Source organism: Pristiophorus japonicus, chromosome 17, assembly GCF_044704955.1.
Source record: "Pristiophorus japonicus isolate sPriJap1 chromosome 17, sPriJap1.hap1, whole genome shotgun sequence".
Taxonomy (NCBI): Eukaryota; Metazoa; Chordata; class Chondrichthyes; family Pristiophoridae; genus Pristiophorus; species Pristiophorus japonicus.
This window is the reverse complement of record NC_091993.1, coordinates 107,928,943-107,951,813: the sequence shown is the minus strand read 5'-3', so window position 1 is coordinate 107,951,813 and position 22,871 is coordinate 107,928,943. Positions and strand designations below refer to the sequence as shown.

The window sequence follows — 22,871 nt, the reverse complement described above, 5'->3', positions numbered from 1 at the left end:
TTTATTTTCCTTTTACACTGGATTGTTTTTACTTTTTCTAGGTACAGGATAGTTGGTAGGCCATTCCGGCTTTGTGTTTCTACCGGTTGGGATGGCCAGGTCCCAACTTGCGACAGTAAGTTAGGGTTCTATTTTCTTTAGAGGGAGAAATATTTTGTGCAAAAATGATTAACCAGCCTTACACTTGTATTCTACTGGATCTTCTTTGGTATTGCTCGTGGTAAATCAGGAGATACAGAAGCCGGGTTTTCCCATTTCCCACCCACACGGAGTGGGGTGGGGGGGCAGGGGGAATCCAGTAGACAGTGGGAAACCTGGAAGTCCAGGTTTTCCAGCATGCTGTGGAGTTTTAACTCCATAGTGGCGTGTGACGTAATGCTCCTCCCGGCCAGAAAGCTTCCCGCCTGGAAGCCAGCCTGATTGACACGAGGAGACATTGAGTAGACTCGGCCTATATTCTCTAGAGTTTAAAAGAATGAGAGCTGATCTCATTGAAACATACAAAATTCTTACAGGGCTTGACAGGGTAGATGCAAGGTGGATGTTTCCCCTGGCTGGGGAGTCTAGAACCAGAGATTACAGTTTCAGAATAAGGGATGGGCCATTTAAGACTGAGATGAGGAGAAATTTCTTCACTCAGTAGGTGGTGAACCTTTGGAATTCTTTATCCCAGAGGGCTGTGGATGCTCAGTCGTTGAGTATATTCAAGACAGAGATCGATAGATTTTTGAATATGAAGGGAATCAAGGGATATGGGGAACAGTGCAGGAAAGTGGAGTTGAGGTAGAAGATCAGCTATGATCTTGTTGAATAGCGGAGTAGGCTCAAGGGGCCAAATATTCTTGCAGTGGGTTGGCTGACCTCCCCTGTCCCACCTGAGTAAAAGGTGAAAGTAGGCGGATTGGGGTTGGGTTTTAGAGGTTTAAATCTTTCACTTCCCTCCGCCACCCCCTGCCTCCAAATCCCCCCATTATCTCTTTTGCTTGTCTCTATTCCAGCTTTTATTATTCAGTCCTCTTCTATCTTTTCTTCTGGTTCTCTGTCCCTTTTCCTGATTATCACTCCTCTTTTCCCATCCCACAACTTAAAACCCACAACCTTCTCACTCAGGCGAGATGTTCCCACAGCCAAGGGGGATTTCCTCTGTATTCAATGCAGAGCAAGACCCTAGAACAGTTCTCTATAAATAAATTTGTGACTTTATTACAAGTAGAGAAAATCTTCCACCGTCAAGTACATTCAGGAAGAAGGAAACAAGTGCTCAGGGAAAGTTAAAGCTTAATGGCTGCGGTCAACTAACGCATCTGGATGTGATCGGGACTTTGCTGTGGGCTTTTGAGGGTCGGTCAGGGGGAGTACAGTGGAGCAAGGGTAGAAGAATGCCATTGTGCTGCATTGTGCTGCAGTGTATTGGTTCACTAGTGTGCTGTGTTACTGAGCTGGACTGATTTTAATCCATGAAGTTAAATTTTTAATCTGACAGTCTGTTCACAACATTAACTGAATTTCATTTATCCCCAGTTGTCACATGTGATGATCTTCCACCTATTAGTAATGGGAGAACTCCAACACCAGTTTATCAGCCGAACTGGGAATATGGAATGGTAGCAGAATATTCATGTAATGCTGAATTTTCATTGATTGGTCCACGAGAACTTACTTGTACAGCAACTGGAAAGTGGGACCAGAACCCACCAATATGCAAAGGTAATTCAATACAGGATCAGAATTAGTTTCAGTTGCCCTTTTTCAGCTGAAGTTGGGAAGCTGAAAAATAGTTAATTAATACTTGTGTTTAAGTTTTCCAGGTCAACTCACTAACAGTCACTGAGTTAACCATGTGCAAAAGCAAAATTCTACGGATGCTGGAAATGTGAAATAAAAACAGAAAATGCTGGCAATGCTCACAGCAGGCCAGGCAGTATCTGTGGAGAAAGGGGGGTGAGCGGGGGGAGATAGTGGGAGCAGACCTGAACCGGGTTGGGGGGGTGGAGGGGTGAGCTGCAGGCAGCGGACCTGAACGGGGGGGGGGCGCTGGGGGGAGCGGGAGCTGAAGCTCAAGACGAGGGAGGTCCAGTCCGATCTTCGCCGCCCCAGTGAGCGCGTATGTGCAGTAGCCCCAGGGCTAGGGGCGGCGTGCTTCGGGCCCCTCCCACGCAGCCTCGGTGGCCTGGAGCTATTGCATATACGCGCATACTCTAGCGCGCATGTGCAGAGATCCCGGCACTGTTTTCAGCGCCGGGACCTGGCTCCGTCCCCCACAGCTTGTGCTGTGCTGCGCCAAGGGCCTGGAACGTTCCAGCAGCGGGGAGAATACCGAGGTAAGTTTTAGGCACGGTTTTTGTTCTAAAAAGTCGTTGCAGCTCACGGAGTTCCGCCGTTCTAAGCGTGGGGGCAAACTTGGGCTCCATATGATAAAAGTGATGATGATGCAAAGCAGAATGGGATGGTAATGGGGCAAGAAAATAAACAAAAGATGGGTCTTTAGGAGCTGTAAATGACTGCAGCAGGATGATTATCAATAGCTGCTGTCCGAAAAAATGTGAACAGTGGTTATGATCTGAAATTGTTTAACTATATGCAAGTTTTTGCAATATCATCCAAAAATGAAAGAGTGGTTTGGAGTGGAATGTTATATTTTTCTTGCTTTATATTTGGTGTTTTTGTATATCGCAAGCTTTTCAGGCTCAGAGACAGCTTTTTTAAATTTAAAATTAGTAACATTTCTGATAGTATGATTCTCCCATTCCCAAGAGTTGCCTTATTCTGCAGTTGGGATACATCGAAAGCAGTTACAGCTGCAAAAAGGGAATACGAGAAAAAACTTGAGTTATATCAAGGACAACACTAAAGGCTAAAAATGAGTGTATTTTACGCTACCTGTTACCGGCATAATTTTGTGAAAACACGGCGGCTGGCACTCATTCGTCAGCTGGTGGTGGGTCCCTTGGTGTCCGCTATTTTGCGAGGGCCGGCAGAGCTGTTAGTTAAAGGGAATGCATGTTTGGGAGAGGGTGACGTTACACTCTGACTTATCACCTCGACGAACTTGGACCTTAGCGCTGAGTTCAGCACTGGGTCCTAACCTCACCGTGAAAATCCAACATTCAGCAGACTGACAGAGGTACAGTCAGCACCTCTTAAAGGGACTCGCATGTCATTTTGCATTTAAGTTTTTGGACTGGATTTTTAAAAAATTTATTGAAGTAGTGGCTTGCTGCAATACACGTCAAATGTTTTTTTCAAGTGTGCAGGGAGTGCTGCTGGATGCTTGCAAGGCCTCGGTTTGTAAAGAAAGGTTTCTGAGAAGACAGAAAATGCTGCAAATACTCAGCAAGTCAGGCAATGCTGCCGTACCAGTGACCTCAACCCTAATTCCCCTTTCAACCTTTGTCCCACAGCTTACCTTCCCTCTGTTATTGACCATCTCAGCATCCTCTTGGCCACATGCTGAAATAAAAGCCATCACATAGCAAACTTTTCAATCCAACTTTATACATCTATCCATCCAATATGACATCGTAATCAACTCATCACCCTTATGCATTCTCTTAGTGACTGTCTTGTGTGTGCCTTTGCCTATCCTATGGATATCACGCAGTGCGACCCCAGTGGCTGCAGCATGGCTGGTGGAAGGCTGTTGCCTTTCAGTGGGGGACACTGCAAATGATCTTGTTGGTCGACCTTGAGGAGCTGGTGGCTGGGAGTGTGAAATCGAGTGACTGTGTTTCTCCTCCTCCTGGAGTTGTAGTGAGGAGAGGGAGGGAAAGCAAGAGGTGCATGTGAGAAGGAGGATAACGAATGGGGATACCAGCATTTTGTATTCTTTCAGCCCTGCCGCTAGCCAAGGGCTCAGCCTTGCCCCTGACTAGAAGGGCCGCGTCATCTCCTCCAAGTTTTCCAGCCTTGCTATCTGCCCTGCATCATAATCTGATTCAAATATTAATCCAGTTTTTCCCTTAAAAACTGAAATAGTCTCTGCCTTGAATACTTAAACCCTTTGCGTAAATATCTCCTACCTTCTCTCTTCACACACTAACAATTTAAAAAGATGAATCTTTGAATGGGAGATGTGCCTAGTGATCGGTATAGATTGTTGGTAGGTGAGTGAGGGGCAAGGGGAGTCGTGCATTGAAAAGTATGAGAGGCACGTGATGCAGTTGGTAGGACATGGATTTTGAAGATGCATTCATTGACCTTGAAAAGTGGTCTGAGGTCATGAAGCTTATTTGGGCACTGGAGCCAAGTCGCGGGGACGATTTTGCTGGCAGTAATGGCCTCATTGATGTGGTCCCACATCGTTCTTTCTGGAAGGTCTCTTGGCCTCTATGAGTAGAGGACCTCCTTTGCCTGTACAAAGCTGGAGTGCTGCGCGCGAGACTCTGGGTGCCCCTTTCCTGGCTTGCTAAGCCATTTGTGTTAGTGCTAAAGCACTTTTCTAATTTAAGGTGCGGAAGGATGTACCGCAGCCTCATCTTCAGAAGAGCTCCTCTGCTACACAAATCTGAACTTTCACTTCCCAGCCAATCTCATAATGTCCCTGAGTAACATAATCATACTGTGTCCCATGTTCAGTAGGGACTAAGTTAAAAACCTGTCTGAACTAATTCATGTAAGATTGTTACATCTGGTAGAGAAGACCACTTATTTTCACCTATGTAATATTGCCGGACTCTGCCCCAACCTCAGCTGATTTGCTGCTGAAACCCACATTCGTGCCTTTAGATTTGACTATTCTAACACACTCCTCGCCGGCCTCCCATCTTCCACCCTCCATAAATTTGAGGTCATGCAAAACTCTGCTGCACGTGTCCGAACTCGCACCAAGTCCCGGTCTCCTTTCATCCTTGTGCTTGCTGCCGTACATTGGCTCCCGCTTAAGCAATGCCTCGATTTTCAAATTATCATCCTTGTTTTCAAATCCCTCTGTGGTGTCGCCCCTCCCTATCTTCCCAACCTCCTTCAGCCCTACAACCCTCTGAGATATCTGTGCTCCTCTAATTCTGGCCTCTTACTCATCCCCGAATTTAACCGCTCCACAATTGGTGGCCTTGCCTTCAACTGTCGAAGCCTTAATCTCTGGAATTCCTGCCCTAAACCTCTCTCCCTCTCTTTCCTCCTTCAAGACATTCCTTAAAACCAACTCTTTGACCAAGCATTTGTCATCTGCCCTAACATCTCCTTATGTGGATCGGTGTCAAATTTAGTTTGATAACGCTCCTGTGAAGCCTATTGTGGCATTGTACTGCATTAAACGTGTTGTTGAGGTAACTTTCAGCCCAATCATTATTCCAGGCCAACTTTTCATGGCTCCCTCCTCCATTTGCTTGGTTTGTCAATTCTTATGTGCACAACCTTTGCAATTGCTATGATAGTGATGTATAGAGGAATCCGAGTTCACAACATTATGTCTTGCATGCTAAGGTGATGGTGATGTATTCAGCTGATAATTGCACAGGTTGTCATTGAAATGAAGGCTGTTCTTGATTGTATATAGACGATGAACAATAAAGTATTTGTGGAGATAGAGTGAAAAGCACCATTGAAAGCCTTTTGATCCTCCAACAGAGTAGAAATGCAATCATGTTTTGGCTTTGGTTGTCTGGGGCTGGAGTATTAGCAGCAGATACATTTTTGCTTTCATAAATACTAAGTTTTATAAAACTGTTACACGCCACAATTTTGTTGATTTAACCGCTGACCCTATTTTGTGAGGTACATTGATTCTTCCATGCGGCGAAGTAATGGAAACAAACATATAGATACACAAGATAATCACAGATGAAGAAGGCCATTTAGATCATCATCCATCCAGAAAGACCCTAAAGTCCTTCCAGCATTGTAGCATCCAGTTGTTAAATTATTCACTGATCTATCCAGGAGTTTATTCCATGTATTGATCATTGTGTGAAAAAAAGCCTCCTAATAAGAATAGGGACATTATAGTGTCGATGCATTGCAATACAACAGAAGTTATATTAGTGAGGCTATAACAGACTAGATCTAAATGTAAATAAAATTAGCTATGTTGAAAGGGAAAAGAAACTTTAAACTTTACAGTCTGGAGGAAAGAAAGATTTGAGGCATCTCATTGTGGAATATTATTAGTTGGCATGAATGAGATGAATTCAAATATTCAAGCAAAGTTAGACATGTTAGGACAGAGGATATAAATTGAAGTTAGTGAAAATAAAAATAAAACTTGAAAGATTTGTTCACTCAAAAGACAATAAACATTTGGAACAAGGTCAAACATCAGGGGAATTCAAAATGGAGGAGTTGGAGTTACCAAGTGACCATTTTCCTCATTTTATGGAGTTCAGAAATACCTTTTGTTTACATCACTCTACATAGTTGTTCAGAAGTTGCCTTGCCTTTAGTAAGACCTTAACCAGCACAAAACTTTTTTTCTGCTGACTGCTTGAAATCCATTTTATCAGGCAGCGGTTAAGATGAACCTTCAAGTGCCTGAAGTAAAGTCAGCTATTTTGTGAAGACTAATGCTTTGTTTTTTTCTCAGTTGTTAGGTGTTATCGTCCTGCAATGCCTGAAAATGGTCGAATAGTAGCAGGATTTGGACCTACATACATGTACAGGGATACAATTAGCTTCAGCTGTAATGACGGTTTTGAAATAGTTGGCAGTAGTATAATTACATGTGGTGAACATAGCATATTTGTGCCACCAGCACCTACCTGCAGAAATCGTGAGTAATCATTTCTTAAACTCGAGGATAGAATTAGATGTGGATTGAGTTTTTCTCAAGTCTGTGAGAACTATATAAATGTGTGGATTTTCCCCAGTTAACATGACATGCTGACTTTGTTCTTGTTTCTCTTCATTTTTACAAAGAGTTCTAAAAATCTAAATTTAGTTATTTTTTGTAACTTAATGAAAAAAATGTGATGTTTCAATGCTACTCATTGGTTGCTTTTCAAATTGAGGCTTGTTATTATTTATTTTATAGTTGCAAACACATATGTCACATACTCATTTCATACAGGAATGCGTGGAAAGATGTTTCTCTCATTTAAAAGTAAGGAAAATGTTATTCCTGGTGAAGCCAAACCAACTTGACTCCAAAACTACTCTCAACAAATTGCGACAGAAGCAACACAAACCATAAACATTTACTGTAAGCAACAGCATAAAGACTGAGGCACCTGCACCCACATATGGTAATTTACCTGGCGTTTACACTGGTTAAAGGCTCGTTTGACATAGTCATAGTCTGTTGCAGTCTTCATGGGATAAGGACAGCAGCAGCAGATCAGGTGGTATGGAGGTCAATCTGCCTATCTTCATAGTAAGGGTGCTGGTGTAACAATGATATCCATAGTGCTATCAGTCAACTGTTCAGTGTAAAGGATCAAATGTTGAAAAGTAAGAACAATTTCCCCTCAATTGCATGCTGAACAGGAGCACTGAATACAACAATAAAACCTTATGATGGAAGGAAAAAGTAAGAAAGAGTTTCTGATTTAGACATTTCAGACACCAGTTGCAAATGCCATTCTTTTGCGGGTATGGAGTCAACTCTCCAAGCAGCTCTAAATTCATGACAGCAGTTCTTAAAGAATAATTGGAGGCACTCATAAGGGATGCTTTTAATAGTTTGCGCATGTTTCTGGTCTGTCCTCAACCATTTGATGGCTGACTGGAGCAGCTGTAGCACATCATAGAAGAAAACTTGTTGTGGAAAACTGAAGCCGTATATTTTCACAAGTGGGACCACAAGACCACTGAGCTTTCTGCCTATGGCAATGGTTGATATTGCTTTCCCTTATATGTCAATCTTATGAAGCGTCACTGATCCTCCACACTAATATGCACATTCCCAATAGCAGGTGACTTTATCTAGTAGTTGTAGTATTACCATCAGATAATTTCAAGAGATACGTGCATTTTTTTTAATGTCAAATAATGTGCATCTGGCCCATTTGTTGATTGGAATGTAATTGATAAAAATATTTGCTGGTTGGATTCCAGGATTCCATCTTTTTCAGATGGACTTAGCTTTATGTCATGCAATATTGAATGGTTGAGTGTTTGAAAGTGGCAGTTCTGTGATGCCTATAGCCACTTTGGCACATGCAATTCTCTTTATTTAACACTTGAGTGCTTCATACTGCAAAGTACTCTTTAACTGATCAATTTTCCTACAGTGCTCTTTTGAGGACACCAAAAATTTGCTCTACAATTAACCATCAGTTTATGTACATGATTGTCAGAGAGACAAGTACAAGGCCTCATGGCAACACACTCGCTCCAAGCACTGGCATCTGCTAGACTATGTCATCGTCCGAGCAAGGGACCGCAAGGACGTCCGCATCATCCTTGCCATGACTGGAGCTGCGACTGCTGGACTGACCACCACCTAATCCGCTTGGCCATTTCCATCAATGTAGCCCCAAAACTGGCGAGAACAGAAACTCTGCCGCAGGTAAATCAACGCTAGAGCACTCAAAACACCCTGCTAAGAAAGCCCTATTCAGTCTGCGCTTCACAACCAACCCGACGACTTCCAGTGTCCACAGCGCCTTGTCTGCTCTCAAGGCCTCCATAATTCTCGCCTGTGAAGAGACGCTTGGTCACTCCACCAGGAAACATCAAGACTGGTTCGAAGAGAACGACCAGGATATCCAGGAGCTGATAAGCCACAAGCGCAAGGAAACAGCAACACAACTAGAGAGCAAGAAAGCAGCTCTATGGATGTCTGAAGGCCGTGGTCCAACATAAAACTCGCGACCTAAAGAACAAATGGTGGGTGGGAAAAGCGCTGGAGATCCAGCAACTAGCCGACAACCACGACGTGCATGGATTCTTTAGTGCAGTCAAGACCACCTACGGTCCAAGCACCCAAGGTCTTACCCCACTGAGGACCAGAACGGAGAGATACTCATCAAGGACAGCGAGGCAGTCAGTGCCCGCTGGAAGGAGCACCTCGAAGATCTTCTTAACTGAGACTCTGTCTTCCACGCGAGTGCCCTCGACTCCAATGCAGAGCATGCTACCCGCCACCACCTCGGCACAACCCCAGCCCGGCATGAGATTGAGAAGGCCATCCGACAGCTGAAGAACAACAATACCTCAGGAGCAGGTGGAATCCACGCCGAAGCACTAAAGCATGTCGGAGAAGCACAATTGGCGCGAATCCATTAACTCATTTCTCTTATTTGGAAGGAGGAGAGCATGCCAGGGGATCTTAGAGATGCTGTAATCGTGACCGTCTTTAAGAAAGGTGACCAGTCCGATTGCGGTAATTACAGAGGAGTTTCCCTGCTGACTGCTACAGGGAAAGTCATCACAAGAATCCTCCTCAGTTGCCTTCTTCCAGTGGCTGAAGAGCTTCCAGAGTCACAATGGGATTCCGCCCACTTAGGGGCAAAATGGACATGATTTTCACCGCGTATCAAATTTAAGAAAAATGCAGGGAGCTGCACCAGCCTCTGTACATGGTCAAGTTTGACCTCACAAAGACCTTCGACACTGTCGCCTATGAGAGATTATGGAGTGTCGCCCTCAAATTCAGCTGCCCTCAAAAGTTTGTCACGATCCTCCACCTGCTTCACAATGACATGCAAGCTGTGATCCTGACCAACGGATCCACCACAGACCCAATACAAGGGCGGACCAGGGTCAAGCAAGGCTGTGTCACCGCACCAACGATCTTCCTTGCTTCAACGCTCCATCTCCTCCTCAGTAAGCCCCCTGCTGGAGTGGAGCTAATCTACAGAACAAACTGGAAACTGTTCAACCTCCATCGCTCCAGTCCAGATCCAAGGTCGTTCCATCCTCTGTCATTGAATTACAGTATGCAGACGACACTTGCATTTGCGCGCACTCGGAGGTGGAACTCCAAACTATCGTCAACACCTTCACCGAAGGTATGAAAGTATGGGCCTTGCAGTAAGCATATAGCAAGAGTTTCTAGAGGTACATAAAAAGGAAAAGAGTGGCTCAAGTAAATGTTGGTCCCTTCGAGGACGAGACTGGGGAATTAGTAATGGGGAACAGAGAGATGGCAGAAACTCTGAAGAAATATTTTGTAACAGTCTTTACGGTAGAGGACACTAACAATATTCCAACAATGGATAGTCAAGGGGCTATGAGGGGGCGGGGTGGGGGAGAAACTTAACACAATCACAATCACTAAGGAAGGGGTTCTCAGTAAGATAATGGGACTAAAGGCAGATAAATCCCCTGGACCTGATGGCTTGCATCTTAGGGTCTTAACAGAAGTACCAGCAGGGATTGTGGATGCATTGGTTGTAATTTACGAAATTCCCTGGATTCTTGGAAGGTCCCAGCAGATTGGAAAACTGCAAATGTAACGCCCCTATTCAAAAAAGGAGGCAGACAAAAAGCAGGAAACTATAGACCAGTTAACCTAAGTCTGTGGTTGGGAAAATGTTGGAGTCTATTATTAAAGAAGCAGTAACAGGACATTTGGAAAAGCAAAATTCGGTCAGGCAGAGTCAGCATGGATTTATGAAGGGGAAATCATGTTTGATAAATTTGCTGGAATTTTTTAAGGATGTAACAAACAGGGTGGATAAAGGGGAACCAGTGGATGTGGTGTATTTGGACTTCCAGAAGGCATTGACAAGGTGCCACATAAAAGGTTACTGCACAAGATAAAAGTTCACGGAGTTGGGGGTAATATATTAGTATGGATAGAGAATTGGCTAACTAACAAAAAACAGAGAATTGGGATAAATAGTTCATTCTCGGGTTGGCAATCAGTAACTAGTGGTGTGCCGCAGGGATCAGTGCTGGGACCCCAACTATTTACAATCTATATTAACGACTTGGAAGAACGGACCGAGTGTAATGTAGCCAAGTTTGCTGCTGATACAACGATGGGAGGAAAAGCAATGTGTGAAGAGGCCACAAAAAATCTGCAAAAGGACATAGACAGGCTAAGTGAGTGGGCAAAAATTTGGCAGATGAAGTATAATGTTGGAAAGTGTGAGGCCATGTACTTAGGCAGAAAAAAATCAAAACGCGTTATTATTTAAATGGAGAAAGATTGCAAAGTGCTGCAGTACAATGAGACCTGGGGGTACTTGTGCATGAAACACAAAAGGATAGTATGCAGGTACAGCAAGTGATCAGGAAGGCCAATGCAATCTTGGCCTTTATTGCAAAGGGGATGGAGTATAAAGGCAGAGAAGTCATGCAACAACTATACAGGGTATTGGTGAAGCCACACCTGGAATACTGCGTGCAGTTTTGGTTTCCATATTTACAAAAGGATATACTTGCTTTGGAGGCAGTTCAGAGAAGGTGCACTGGGTTGATTCCGGAGATGAGGGGGTTGACATGAGGAAAGGTTTAGGTTGGGCCTCTACTCATTGGAATTCAGAAGAATGAGAGGCGATCTTATCGAAACGTATAAGATTATGAGGGGGCTTGACAAGGTGGATGCTGTCATGTATGTAACCATCATGCAACGGTACTCTTCATGTAACTGTAACCTTCATGCAACTCCTGTACACTGTACTTATACCCTAGAAATGCACACCCTGACCATAGCGGATGAACTTGTGGGAGACACTCATCACCTGGGTTTCCAGGTGTAAAAGGGGAGGTCCCACCCAGGATCAGCACTCCTTGGTCCTGGGAATAAAGGTTAAGGTCATGTAGTGACTGTGTCTGCAGTACATGCCTCGTGTGAATTTGCAGTAAGATGCAGGGATACCACATTTGGCGACGAGAAACGGGAATCAACGAACCACGAGGATGGCCACTGGTAGCACAGAGGACTGGGTGAGGACTGGGACGACTTCGTGGAGAGACTCCAGCAGAGCTTTGTCACAAAGGACTGGCTGGGAGCGGCAGCGGCTAACAAGCGGAGGGCGCATCTACTGACCAGCTGCGGACCACAGACACATGCGATGATGAAAGACCTGCTCGCACCCCAAAAGCCAGTGGACAAGTCCTTTGAAGAGCTCAGCCAGCTGATCAGTGAGCATCTCAAGCCGGCGAGTAGTGTACACATGGCCCGGCACTGGTTCTACACACACCGGCGTCGGGAGGGACAAAACATCTCTGACTTCGTTTCGGACCTGCGGCGCTTGGTCAGTCTCTAAGTTCACAGACTCCTGCAGGGGGGAGATGTTAAGGGATTTCTTCATTGAGGGCATTAATCATGCTGGGATTTTCAGGAAGCTCATAGAGACCAAGGACTTGACTTTAGAAGGGGTGGCGTTGATAGCTCAGACCTTCATGGCAGGGGAAGAGGGGAGACCAAGCTAATTTACGTGCGCAGCCCTGGTCCCAACGTGGTGATGGACCAGGGAATTAACATGGTGAACACGGCTTGGGACCCCGTAAACAGGCAAGGGCATTTCGAAACCGCCCAGGCAGCAACAGACTCTAGGGTGGGCCCGCAACAGGAACAATGGAAAGGGGATCGGCAATTCACGCCATCACGAGGAACAATGCGTCCCGCGATGGGATCATTATCACCCACCATCAGAGTGCTCAGAAACAACCAAATGGGCAATCAGAGAGGAATGCCTGGTAACAGTCCTTTTGTTAACAACAATCTCGGCCAATGCTGGAGGTGCGTGGGTAGACATACTGCGAAAAGCTGCATTATGATGCCTGGGGAAAATCCATGGATGCTGAAGTTCAGCGAGTTCATGTGGCTGATGTCCACAGCTCATACACTAAAACGCCACCCATGATGATGAAAGCCTTATTGAATGGCATCCCGGTGCGCATGGAGCGGGATACAGGAGCTAGCCAGTCACTTATGAGCGGCCAACATATTGAGAGACTATGGCCATATAGAGCTAGCAGGCCCAAACTGGAACGCATTGACACGCAGCTACGGACATACACCAAAGAGATCATCCCAGTGCTAGGCAGTGCAAACTTGGTGGTAACACATAAGGATCACAGAACCGGCTGCCACTCTGGATCGTCCCAGGAAATGGCTTCGCGCTCTTGGGGAGGAGTTGGCTAGCCAAGATGAATTGGAAATGGGGGGATGTGCACGCCTGTGGAGCAAAGTTCATGCTCACAGGTCCTACAAAAATTCGGGTCACTGTTTCAACCCGGTGTCGGAACGTTCAAAGGCACCAAAGTAGTGATACACATCACTCCGGGCGCCAGACTAGTGCACCACAAAGCCAGAGCGGTGCCGTAAGTGATGAGTGAGAAAATTGAAAGTGAATTGGACAGGCTGCTCATAGAGGGCATAATTTTGGCCATTGAATTCTGCGCCTGGGCAAGTCCCATCGTTCCTGTCCTTAAAGATGGCTCGGTTAGGATTTGTGGCGACTACAAAGCCATCATCAACCGAGTGTCGCTGCAAGACCAATACCCGCTCCCGAGAGCGGAGGACCTTTTTGCCACGCTAGCAGGTGGCAAGCTGTTCACAAAGCTGGACCTCACTTCGGCCTACATGACTCAGGAACTGGCTGAAGAATCCAAGCTTCTGACCACCATCACGACGCACAAGGGATTATTTATCGACAACAGGTGTCCATTTGGCATTCGTTCGGCAGCAGCTATCTTTCAGAGAAACATGGAAAGCTTGCTCAAATCAATTCCTGGAACAATCGTATTCCAAGACGACATCCTTATAACGGGTCGAGACACCGAGGAACACCTCGACAACCTGGAGGAGGTGCTATGCCGACTGGATCGGGTAGGCTTGCGGCTGAAAAAGGCCAAGTGTGTGTTTTTGGCCCCAGAGGTCGAGTTTTTAGGCAGAAGGGTTGCCGCAGACGGGATCCAGCCCACTGAATCAAAAACGGAGGCGATCCGCCGGGCGCCCAGGCCTGGCAACACGTCGGAGTTGCGATCATTTCTGGGACTTTTGAACTATTTCGGGAACTTTCTGCCGAACTTAAGCACATTGTTGGAGCCGTTACACATGCTCCTGTGTAAAGGTTGTGAATGGATTTGGGGGGACTGTCAAGAATGAGCTTTCAATAAGGCGAGGAACCTGCTATATTCTAACAAACTGTTGACTTTGTATGACCCTTGTTTATCATGTGATGCATCATCCTATGGGGTTGGGTGTGCGTCAGCAGGGTAATGGTGATGGCCAACTCCAACCAGTGGCTTATGCCTCCAGGTCGCTCTCCCAGGCAGAGCGTGGGTACGGCATGGTCGAAAAGGAAGCACTCGCTTGTGTTTACGGTGTGAAAAAGAAGCACCAGTACCTTTTCGGTAGACGGTTCGAGCTAGAAACAGACCATAAGCCGTTAACATCCCTGTTGTCCGACAGCAAGGCTGTCAATGCCAATGCGTCAGCCCGCATACAGTGATGGGCTCTCACGCTGGCTGCGTATGACTACATCATACGGCTCCGGCCAGGCACCGAAAATTGCGCTGACGCGCTCAGCAGGCTCCCACTGGCCACCACCGAGGGGGCGTCGGAGCAGAGCGCTGAGATGGTCATGGCCGTTGAGGTTTTTGACACCACAGGCTCTCCCAACACGGCCCGCCAGATCAAACTCTGGACCAACAGAGACCCCCTCCAATCCATGATAAAGAAATGTGTTTTGACTTGGGATTGGGCGCCCGCACACAGGGCGTGCCCTGAGGAGGTCAGACTGTTTGAGAGACGGATGGATGAGCTCTCCATCCAAGCCAACTGCCTGCTATGGGGCAGCTGGGTAGTCATGCCCCAGAAAGGAAGGGAAGTGTTCATCAGGGAACTCTACAGCGAGCCCCCGGCATCGTGTTAATGAAGGCCGTTGCTCGGTCACATGTATGGTGGCCGGGGATTGACTGAGACCTGGAACACTGGGTTCGCAGGTGCACGACGTGTGCCCAGCTGGGCAATGCCTCCAGGGAGGCCCCACTCAGCCCGTTGCCCTGGCCCACCAGGCCATGGTCACGTATTCACGTAGACTTTGCGGGCCCGTTCATGGGGAAAATGTTCCTGATCGTTGTCGATGCATACTCAAAATGGTTCGAGTGCATCATATTAAACTCGTGCACGACATCCATCACCGTGGAGAGTCTGCATACGGTTTTTGCGACCCACGGCTTGCCGGACATCCTGGTCAACGACAATGGCCCGTGTTTCACCATGAGTTCCAGGAGTTTATGTCGGGCAATGGTATGAAACACGTCCGGACAGCGCTGTTCAAGCCAGCTTCCAATGGCCAGGCAGAACGCACAGTCCAAGTCATAAAACAGGGCATGCTACGCATCCAAGGACCCTTCCTTCAGTATCGCCTATCGCGCCTCCTGTTGGCCTACAGGTCCTGTCAGCACTCGTTCACTGCTCATGAAACGCACGCTTAAAATGCGGCTGTTCCACATTCACCCAGACCTGGCAGACATTGTTGAGGACAAGCGCCAGTCCCAAACAGAGTTCCATGATCGAAACTCAAAGGGGAGGTGTATAGAAATGGATGACCCGGTATTTGTTCTTAACCATGCTTTGGGACCCAAGTGGCTTGAGGGCACAGTAATTGGCAAAGAAGGGAATAGGGTCATAGTAGTCAGACTAAACAATGGGCAGAAATGCTGCAAACACTTGGACCAAGTAAAGAAAAGGTTCAGCATAGACACTGAGGAACCTGAAGAAGAGCATGAGATGTCACCCACACCACTGCCAGTGGACGAGCAACAAGGACAGTCCACAGCATGCACAGTCCCTACGGCCAGCCCGGACAGGCCGGAATCACCTCAGGTGACAGAGACGCATGCCAAGGCTCAGCCACCAGAGCCATAACTGCGGCGGTCCACGAGAGAGCGTCGACCACCTGAAAGATTTAACCTTTGACACAAAAAGACATCAGGGGGGGAGGTGATGTCATGTATGTAAGCATCATGCAACGGTACTCTTCATGTAACTTTAACCTTCATGCAACTCCTGTACACTGTACATATACCCTAGAAATGCGCACCCTGACCACAGGGGGTGAACTTGTGGGAAACAGTCCTCACTTGAGTTTCCAGGTATAAAAGGGAAGGTCCCACCCAGGGTCAGCACTCCTTGGTCCTGGGAATAAGAAAAAGGTCATGTGAATTTGTAGTAAGGTGCAGGGACATCACAGATGCAGAGAGGATATTTCCACTGATCGGGGAGACTAGAACTAGAAGGCATGATCTTAGAATGAGGGGCCGCCCATTTAAAATGGAGATCAGGAGAAATTTCTTCTGAGGGTTGTAAATCTGTGGAATTCGCTGCCTCAGAGAGCTGTGGAAGCTGGGACATTGAATAAATTTAAGACAGAAATAGACAGTTTCTTAAACGATAAGAGGTTATGGGGAGCGGGCAGGGAAGTGGAGCTGAGTCCATCATCAGATCAGCCATGATCTTATTGAATGGCGGAGCAGGCTCGAGGGGCTGTATTTCTTGTGTAACACTTTTATGCATCCGTAAGACCAAGGTTCTCTCCCAACCAGCCCCTGCCACACAGTAATGCTTCCCAATTATCAAGATCCATGACGAGACCTTGGACAATGTGGACCATTTTCCATACCTCGGGAGCCTACTGTCAACTAGGGCACATGTCAATGACGAAGTCCAACACCGCCATCAGTGTGCCTGTGCAATCTTCGGTCGCCTGAGGAAGAGGGTGTTTGAAGACCAGGACCTCAAACCCGGCACCAAGTTCATGGTCTACAGAGCAGTATTGCTACCCACTCTCTTATATGCTTCAGATACATGGATTATGTACAGCAGGCACCTCAAAGCACTGGAGAAGTACCATCAACGCTGCCTCCGCAAGATCCTGCAAATCCATTGGCTGGATAGGTGCACCAACGTCAGTGTTCTTGCTCCGGCCAACATCGAAGCATTGACCACGCTCGATCAGCTCCGATGGACGGGCCACATTTCCGTATGCCCGATACTAGACTCCCAAAACAAGCGCACTACTCGGAGCTCCGACACGGCAAGCGAGCCCCAGGTGGGCAGAAGAAACGCTTTAAGGACCTCCTCAAAGCCTCCTTGAAAAGGTGCAACATGCCCACCGACACCTGGGAATCCCTGGCCCAAGACCGCTCAAAATGGAGGCGAAGCATCCGGGAAGGCGCCTAACACCTCGGATTTCTTCGCCGGGAGCATGCGGAAGCCAAGCGCAAACAGTGGAAGGAGCGCACGACAACCCAAGCTCCCCACCATCCAACCATCATTTGCCCCACCTGTGATACAGACTGTAGGCCCTGCATTGGACTCATCAGTCACCTAAGAACTGGTGTGGAAGCAAGTCATCCTCGATTCTGAGGGACTGCCTAAGGAGGAGAAGATGACTCGTGTACTGATATTTCTTGTGTAATAGGGTCATGAGCTGTGGTTTCAGCCGATCCCTGACTCCTCCAAACATGGCTTTGTGGACTGTTGCAGGCATATTTCCGCATAAAATATTCATTGATATTTGTTGCAACAGTTCTTCAAGTGTTTCAGAACTTGCCCCACCAAACAAGTCTTGGACTCTTGCATCCCTTTAGCAATGGATTCTGCAATTTGTATGTCTAACAAACAAGTTATCTGTGAGAACACAAAAGTGGTGCTAAGCAGTGCATGGCCATACGTAGTCTATCATCTGAGTACCCTGCAGTCTGAGAACTTTTTTTAAACTAACCGTTCACCATGCGAGTTGAATAACAATATTTTGTGTAGTAAGTCTATTGCTTTGACTTGATGGCCTAGAATTTCCTGCAATGGCATATCTACGATTTTAGGTTTGGTTTTTTTTGGAGCAAAAGACATAGGAACTTGATGTAAGTGAGTTACACTACTCTTCTTGCTGCTCCATAATCTGAGGCTTTTGTGGTGCTCCACCTAAACTGAAATGTTGCTCCTTTAAGAAAGTCGATTGCAAATTTCCTGGATTTACGCTAGTTTTCTCACTGCAGCAATTGAGACTGAAAATGAATGGCATAGCTGGGCCTTTGGTCAGCTGATAGACACATTAATATGTCCTTACTATACAGTATAAATGCACACGAGGCCCATACTTGAGAGAAGATCACTCTGTGACCTGTTACCTTTATTACCAAGACCTCAAGAGACAGACGGTGGGTGGAGCTTCACTTTTATACCAAAAAGTCCAGGTTAGGAGTGTCACCCACAAGTTCGCCCCCTGTGGTCAGTGTTCTCAAGGTATACAACTTAGGTCAGCTTATACATGGGTTACAATGACAGTTGAATACATGACATCACCTCCTCCCCAAAGTCTTATTGGGATCACAGGTTAAGTCTCTCTGGTGGTTTACACTCCCTTGTAGATCGCCTGAGTTGGGGCTCCGGTTGTTGGGTGCTGGCCTGAGTGTCTGCTGTTTGTGGTGCCTCAGGCCTGTCCGGTCTGCCCATAGTGACTGGGCGCTCCTCCACTTGGTTCCGGTGTTCGGTCACCTGTGGTGGAGTAAACTCTACGTCGTGTTTTTCCTCTGCTTCTATGGGGTTGCTGAACCTCTTTTTAGCTTGATCCACGTGTTTGCAGCAGATTTGTCCATTGGTAAGTTTAACTACCAAAACCCTATTCCCCTCTTTGGCAATCACAGTGCCTGCAAGCCATTTGGGCCCTGCAGCGTAGTTGAGGACAAAAACAGGATCATTGACATCAATACATCACGCCCTCGCATTCCTGTCATGGTAGTCACATTGTGACTGACGCCTGCTCTCAACAATTTCTTTCATAGTAGGGTGTATAAGGGATAACCTGGTTTTGAGCGTCCTTTTCATTAGCACCTCTGCGGGTGGAACCCCTGTGAGCGAGTGTGTTCGGGATCTATTGGCCAACAGGAGGCGTGATAAGCAGCTTTGTAGGGAACCCCCTTGGATTCTCTGCATCACCTGTTTGATTATCTGCACTGCTCGTTCCGCCTGGCCATTTGAGGCCAGCTTGAACGGTGCTGTTCTAACATGGTTGATTCCATTGCCTTCCATGAAGTCCTGGAATTCAGTGCTTGTGAAGCACGGGCCATTGTCGCTGACCAAGATGTCCGGTGGACCATGGGCGACAAACATTCCCCGTAGACTTTCTACCGTGGCAGAGGATGTGCTTGAATTTAAAATGGCACACTCAATCCATTTGGAGTAGGCGTCTACTACAACCAAAAACATTTTTCCCATGAAAGGACCTGCATAGTCCACATGGATGCGTGACCATGGCTTGGCGGGCCAGGACCAGGGGCTAAAGGGGGGGGCTTCCCTGGGTGCGTTGCCCAGCTGAGCACACGTGTTGCACCTGCGAACACAAAGTTCCAGGTCTGCATCCATCCCTGGCCACCAAACGTGTGACCTGGCAATTGCCTTCATCATGACAATGCCTGGGTGCTCATTGTGAAGTTCTCTGATAAACACCTCTCTGCCCTTCTGGGGCATGACTACTCGGTTTCCCCACAGTAAGCAACCGGCCTGAATCGAGAGTTCATCCTTGCGCCTATGAAATGGTTTAAACTCCTCAGGGCATGTCCCGTACGTGGCTGCCCAGTCCCCATTCAGGACACATTTCTTAACTAAAGACAGTAGCGGGTCTTTATTTGTCCAGACTTTAATCTGACGGGCTGTCACAGGTGAGCCTTCGCTTTTGAAAGCTTCAACAGCCATGACCATCTCAGCATCATGCTCAGCTACCCCCTCAGTGGTGGCTAGTGGTAGCCTGCTGAGTGCATCGGCACAGTTTTCAGTGCCTGGTCTGTGCCGAATTGTGTAGTCATAGGTGGCTAACGTAAGTGCGGGCCGATGCATTTGCATTTATGGCCTTGAAAACCAAAAGGGATGTTGGGGGTTTGTGATCTGTCTCCAGCTCAAATTTCCTGCCAAACAGATACTGGTGCATTTTTTTACTGCATATACACATGCTAGCGCTTCCTTTTCTACCATCCAGTAGCCCCTTTCTACCTGGGACAGACTTCTGGAGGCATAAGCTACTGGCTGTAACTGACCATTGGCATTCACATGCTGCAACACACACCCGACCCCATAGGACGATGCATCGCACGTTAGAACAAGTTTCTTACACGGGTCATATAATGTTACCAGTTTGTTAGAGCACACAATTTGTTATGCTCCATCAAAAGCCCTTTCCTGGCTGTCCCCCCAGACCCAATCGCGATCTTTGCGTAGGACCACGTGTAGTGGCTCTAACAGTGTGCTCAATTTGGGAAGAAAGTTGCCAAAATAGTTCAGGAGCCCCAGGAACGAACACGGCTCCGTCATGTTGCGGGGTCTGAGTGCTCTCTGGATCGCTTCCGTTTTGGACGCAGTAGGTCTCATCCCGTCTGCTGCTACCCTCCTCCCCAGGAATTCTACCTCTGGAGCTAAGAAGACGCACCGCCTTTTTTAGTCGCAGCCCTACCCAGTCCAATCTGTGTAGCACCTCCTCCAGGTTGTGGATGTGTTCTTCAGTATCGCGACCCGTAATGAGGATGTCGTCTTGAAAAACCACCGTCCTTGGAATCAACTTGAGGAGGCTTTCCATATTTCGCTGAAAGATCGCGGCGGCCGAACGAATCCCGAACAGACATCTGTTATACTCAAACAACCCCTTGTGTGTCATGATGTGGTCAGCTTCTTCGACTCACTCGCCAGCTCCTGGGTCATGTAAGCTGAGGTCAGGTCCAATTTTGAAAAAAGTTTGCCACCGGATAGCGTCGCAAAGAGGTCTTCCGCTCTCGGTAGCGGGTACTGGTCTTGGAGTGACACCCAATTGATGGTGGCCTTGTAATCGCCACATATCCTGACCGACCCATCCGCCTTGAGCACCGGCACGATCGGGCTCACCCAGTCACTGAATTCGACTGGCGAGATGATGCCTTCCCTCAGCAGGCGGTCCAATTCGCATTCTATCTTTTCCCGCATCACGTACGGCACCACTCTGGCCTTGTGGTGTACTGGCCTGGCGTCCGGGTTTATGTGAATCGCTACCTTGGCCCCCATGAAAGTGCCAATGAAGGGTTGAAATAACGAGTCAAATTTGTCCAGGACCTGTGAGCATGATACTCGCTCCACAGAAGAAATTGCAATGACATTGCCCCATTTCCAGTTCATGACAGGAAGCCAACTCCTCCCCAGTAGTGCGGGACCATCCCCTGGGACAATCCAGAGTGGCAACCTGTTCTCCGAATCTTTGTGGGTTACGACTACCGTGGCGCTGCCTAGCACCGGAATGGTCTACTTTGTATATGTCCGTAGCTGTGCATCAATTGGCAATAATTTTGGCCTCCTGGCCTTGGACACCCACAACCTTTCGAACTATTTGATACTCATCAGGGACTGGCTGGCCCCTGTGTCCAGCTCCATTAGTACTGGGATGCCATTGAGGAGCACTTTCATCATTATCGGTGGCGTCCTGGTATATGAACTGTATATATGCTCCACATGAACTCTCTGAACTTCAGCTTCCAGCGATTTCCCCCAGTATTCATTTGGCCTCCTAGGGCCTACATCGGGCCTGTCCTCCTCGTACATCAACCTGGCTGCAGGCTTTCTGCACATACACGCCAAGTGACCGCTGATGTTGCAGTTTCTGCAGGTATATTGCTGATACCTGCAAGCTCTGACTGGGTGTTTGCCTCCACACCTCCAGCATGAGCTTGAAGCCCTATTGTCGGAAACAAAAGGTCCATTACCAGTTGATCTTCTCTGACTATCTCTGTAACTGTCCTTAAGTGCACCATTAACAGGTGTTGATGACCCCATTACTGGCCGCATTGTCCATTGCATGAATCGTCGATCAGCTAGCCATCGTCTCTGTTGAATTCCCCCTTTGGGTTCGAGTACATGCTGGGGCATGTCCGATTGCCCTTGTCTGCCTAGAGAACTGTGTGCCGCGTTAACAATGTTGACTCCCTGGTCGTTTGCCGCATTTGAGCCAAGATTGTTGCCATAAATCATTCTGGTCTCTTCCTCCCCTGAGATAATTGTCAGGGCTATCATAGCCGCCACTTCCAAGGTCAAGTCTTTGGTCTCGATCAGTTTCCTGAAAACCCTAGTGTGCCCGATGCCCTCAATAAAAAAAAGTCTCGCAGCATCTCCGCTCTGCATGCATCTGGGAACTTACATAGGCTCGCCAGTTGCCGGAGATCTGCCATGAAGTCTGGAACGCTTTGCCCTTCTCGCCGCCGGTGCGTGTAAAACCGGTGTCTCGCCATGTGCATGCTGCTTGCCGGTTTAAGGTGTTCCCCGATCAACTTACTGAGCTCTTCAAAAGTCTTGTCTGCCGGCTTCCCTGGCGCTAGAAGGTCCTTCATCAGGAAGTACGTTCTGGATCCACAAACCGTCAGGAGATGAGCCCTGCGTTTGTCGGCCGAATCCTGTCCCAACCATTCCTTAGTGACAAAACTTTGCTGTAGTCTCTCAATAAAGTCGTCCCAACACAGTACCTCTCTTCTGTGCTACTAGTGGCCATGCTCACGTGGTTTAAATCCCAGTTTCTCGTCGCCAATAATATGTCCTTGCCATACAGTATAAATGCACACGAGGCCCATACTTGAGAGAAGATCACTCTGTGACCTGTTAACTTTATTACCAAGACCTCAAGAGACAGACAGTGGATGGAGCTTCTCCTTTTATACCTGAAAGTCCAGGTTAGGAGTGTCTCCCTGTGGTCAGTGTTCTCAAGGTGTACAACTTGGGTCAGCTTATACATGGGTTACAATGACAGTTGAATACATGACACACATGATTCATGGCTCTCGCACAATTTTCAGCCTAAGAGGATTTAAAAGAGCAAGCTGAAAAGAGCAGAATCTCTGAGCAGCATCAGCTTAAAAAGGAAGTAGAGGCGCTGAGCAGCTGTGAATCTGCAAGCAGCTGGGAGAAAAAAAATTGCAAAGTGACATCACAGCACAAGGAGGGACGGTGGGGTAAGTTGCAGGTGAATATTTAATTTAATCTACTTAAACTAGATGAAGTAATTAAAACTAAAAAGCATAGGATA

The 22,871-nt window shown here is 47.3% G+C and overlaps 1 protein-coding gene across 1 annotated transcript in view; it reads left to right on the top strand.

The window, feature by feature from the left end:
• The first annotated feature begins 40 nt into the window (after positions 1 to 40).
• LOC139227891 (C4b-binding protein alpha chain-like) overlaps positions 41 to 22,871 on the top strand; it is a 252,040-nt gene continuing 229,209 nt past the window's right edge. Inside the window, exons 1-3 of the mRNA XM_070859024.1 lie at positions 41 to 115; positions 1,522 to 1,707; positions 6,521 to 6,706. The gene's annotated coding sequence lies outside the window, so the exon portion shown is untranslated. The remainder of the gene's footprint in view (positions 116 to 1,521; positions 1,708 to 6,520; positions 6,707 to 22,871) is intronic.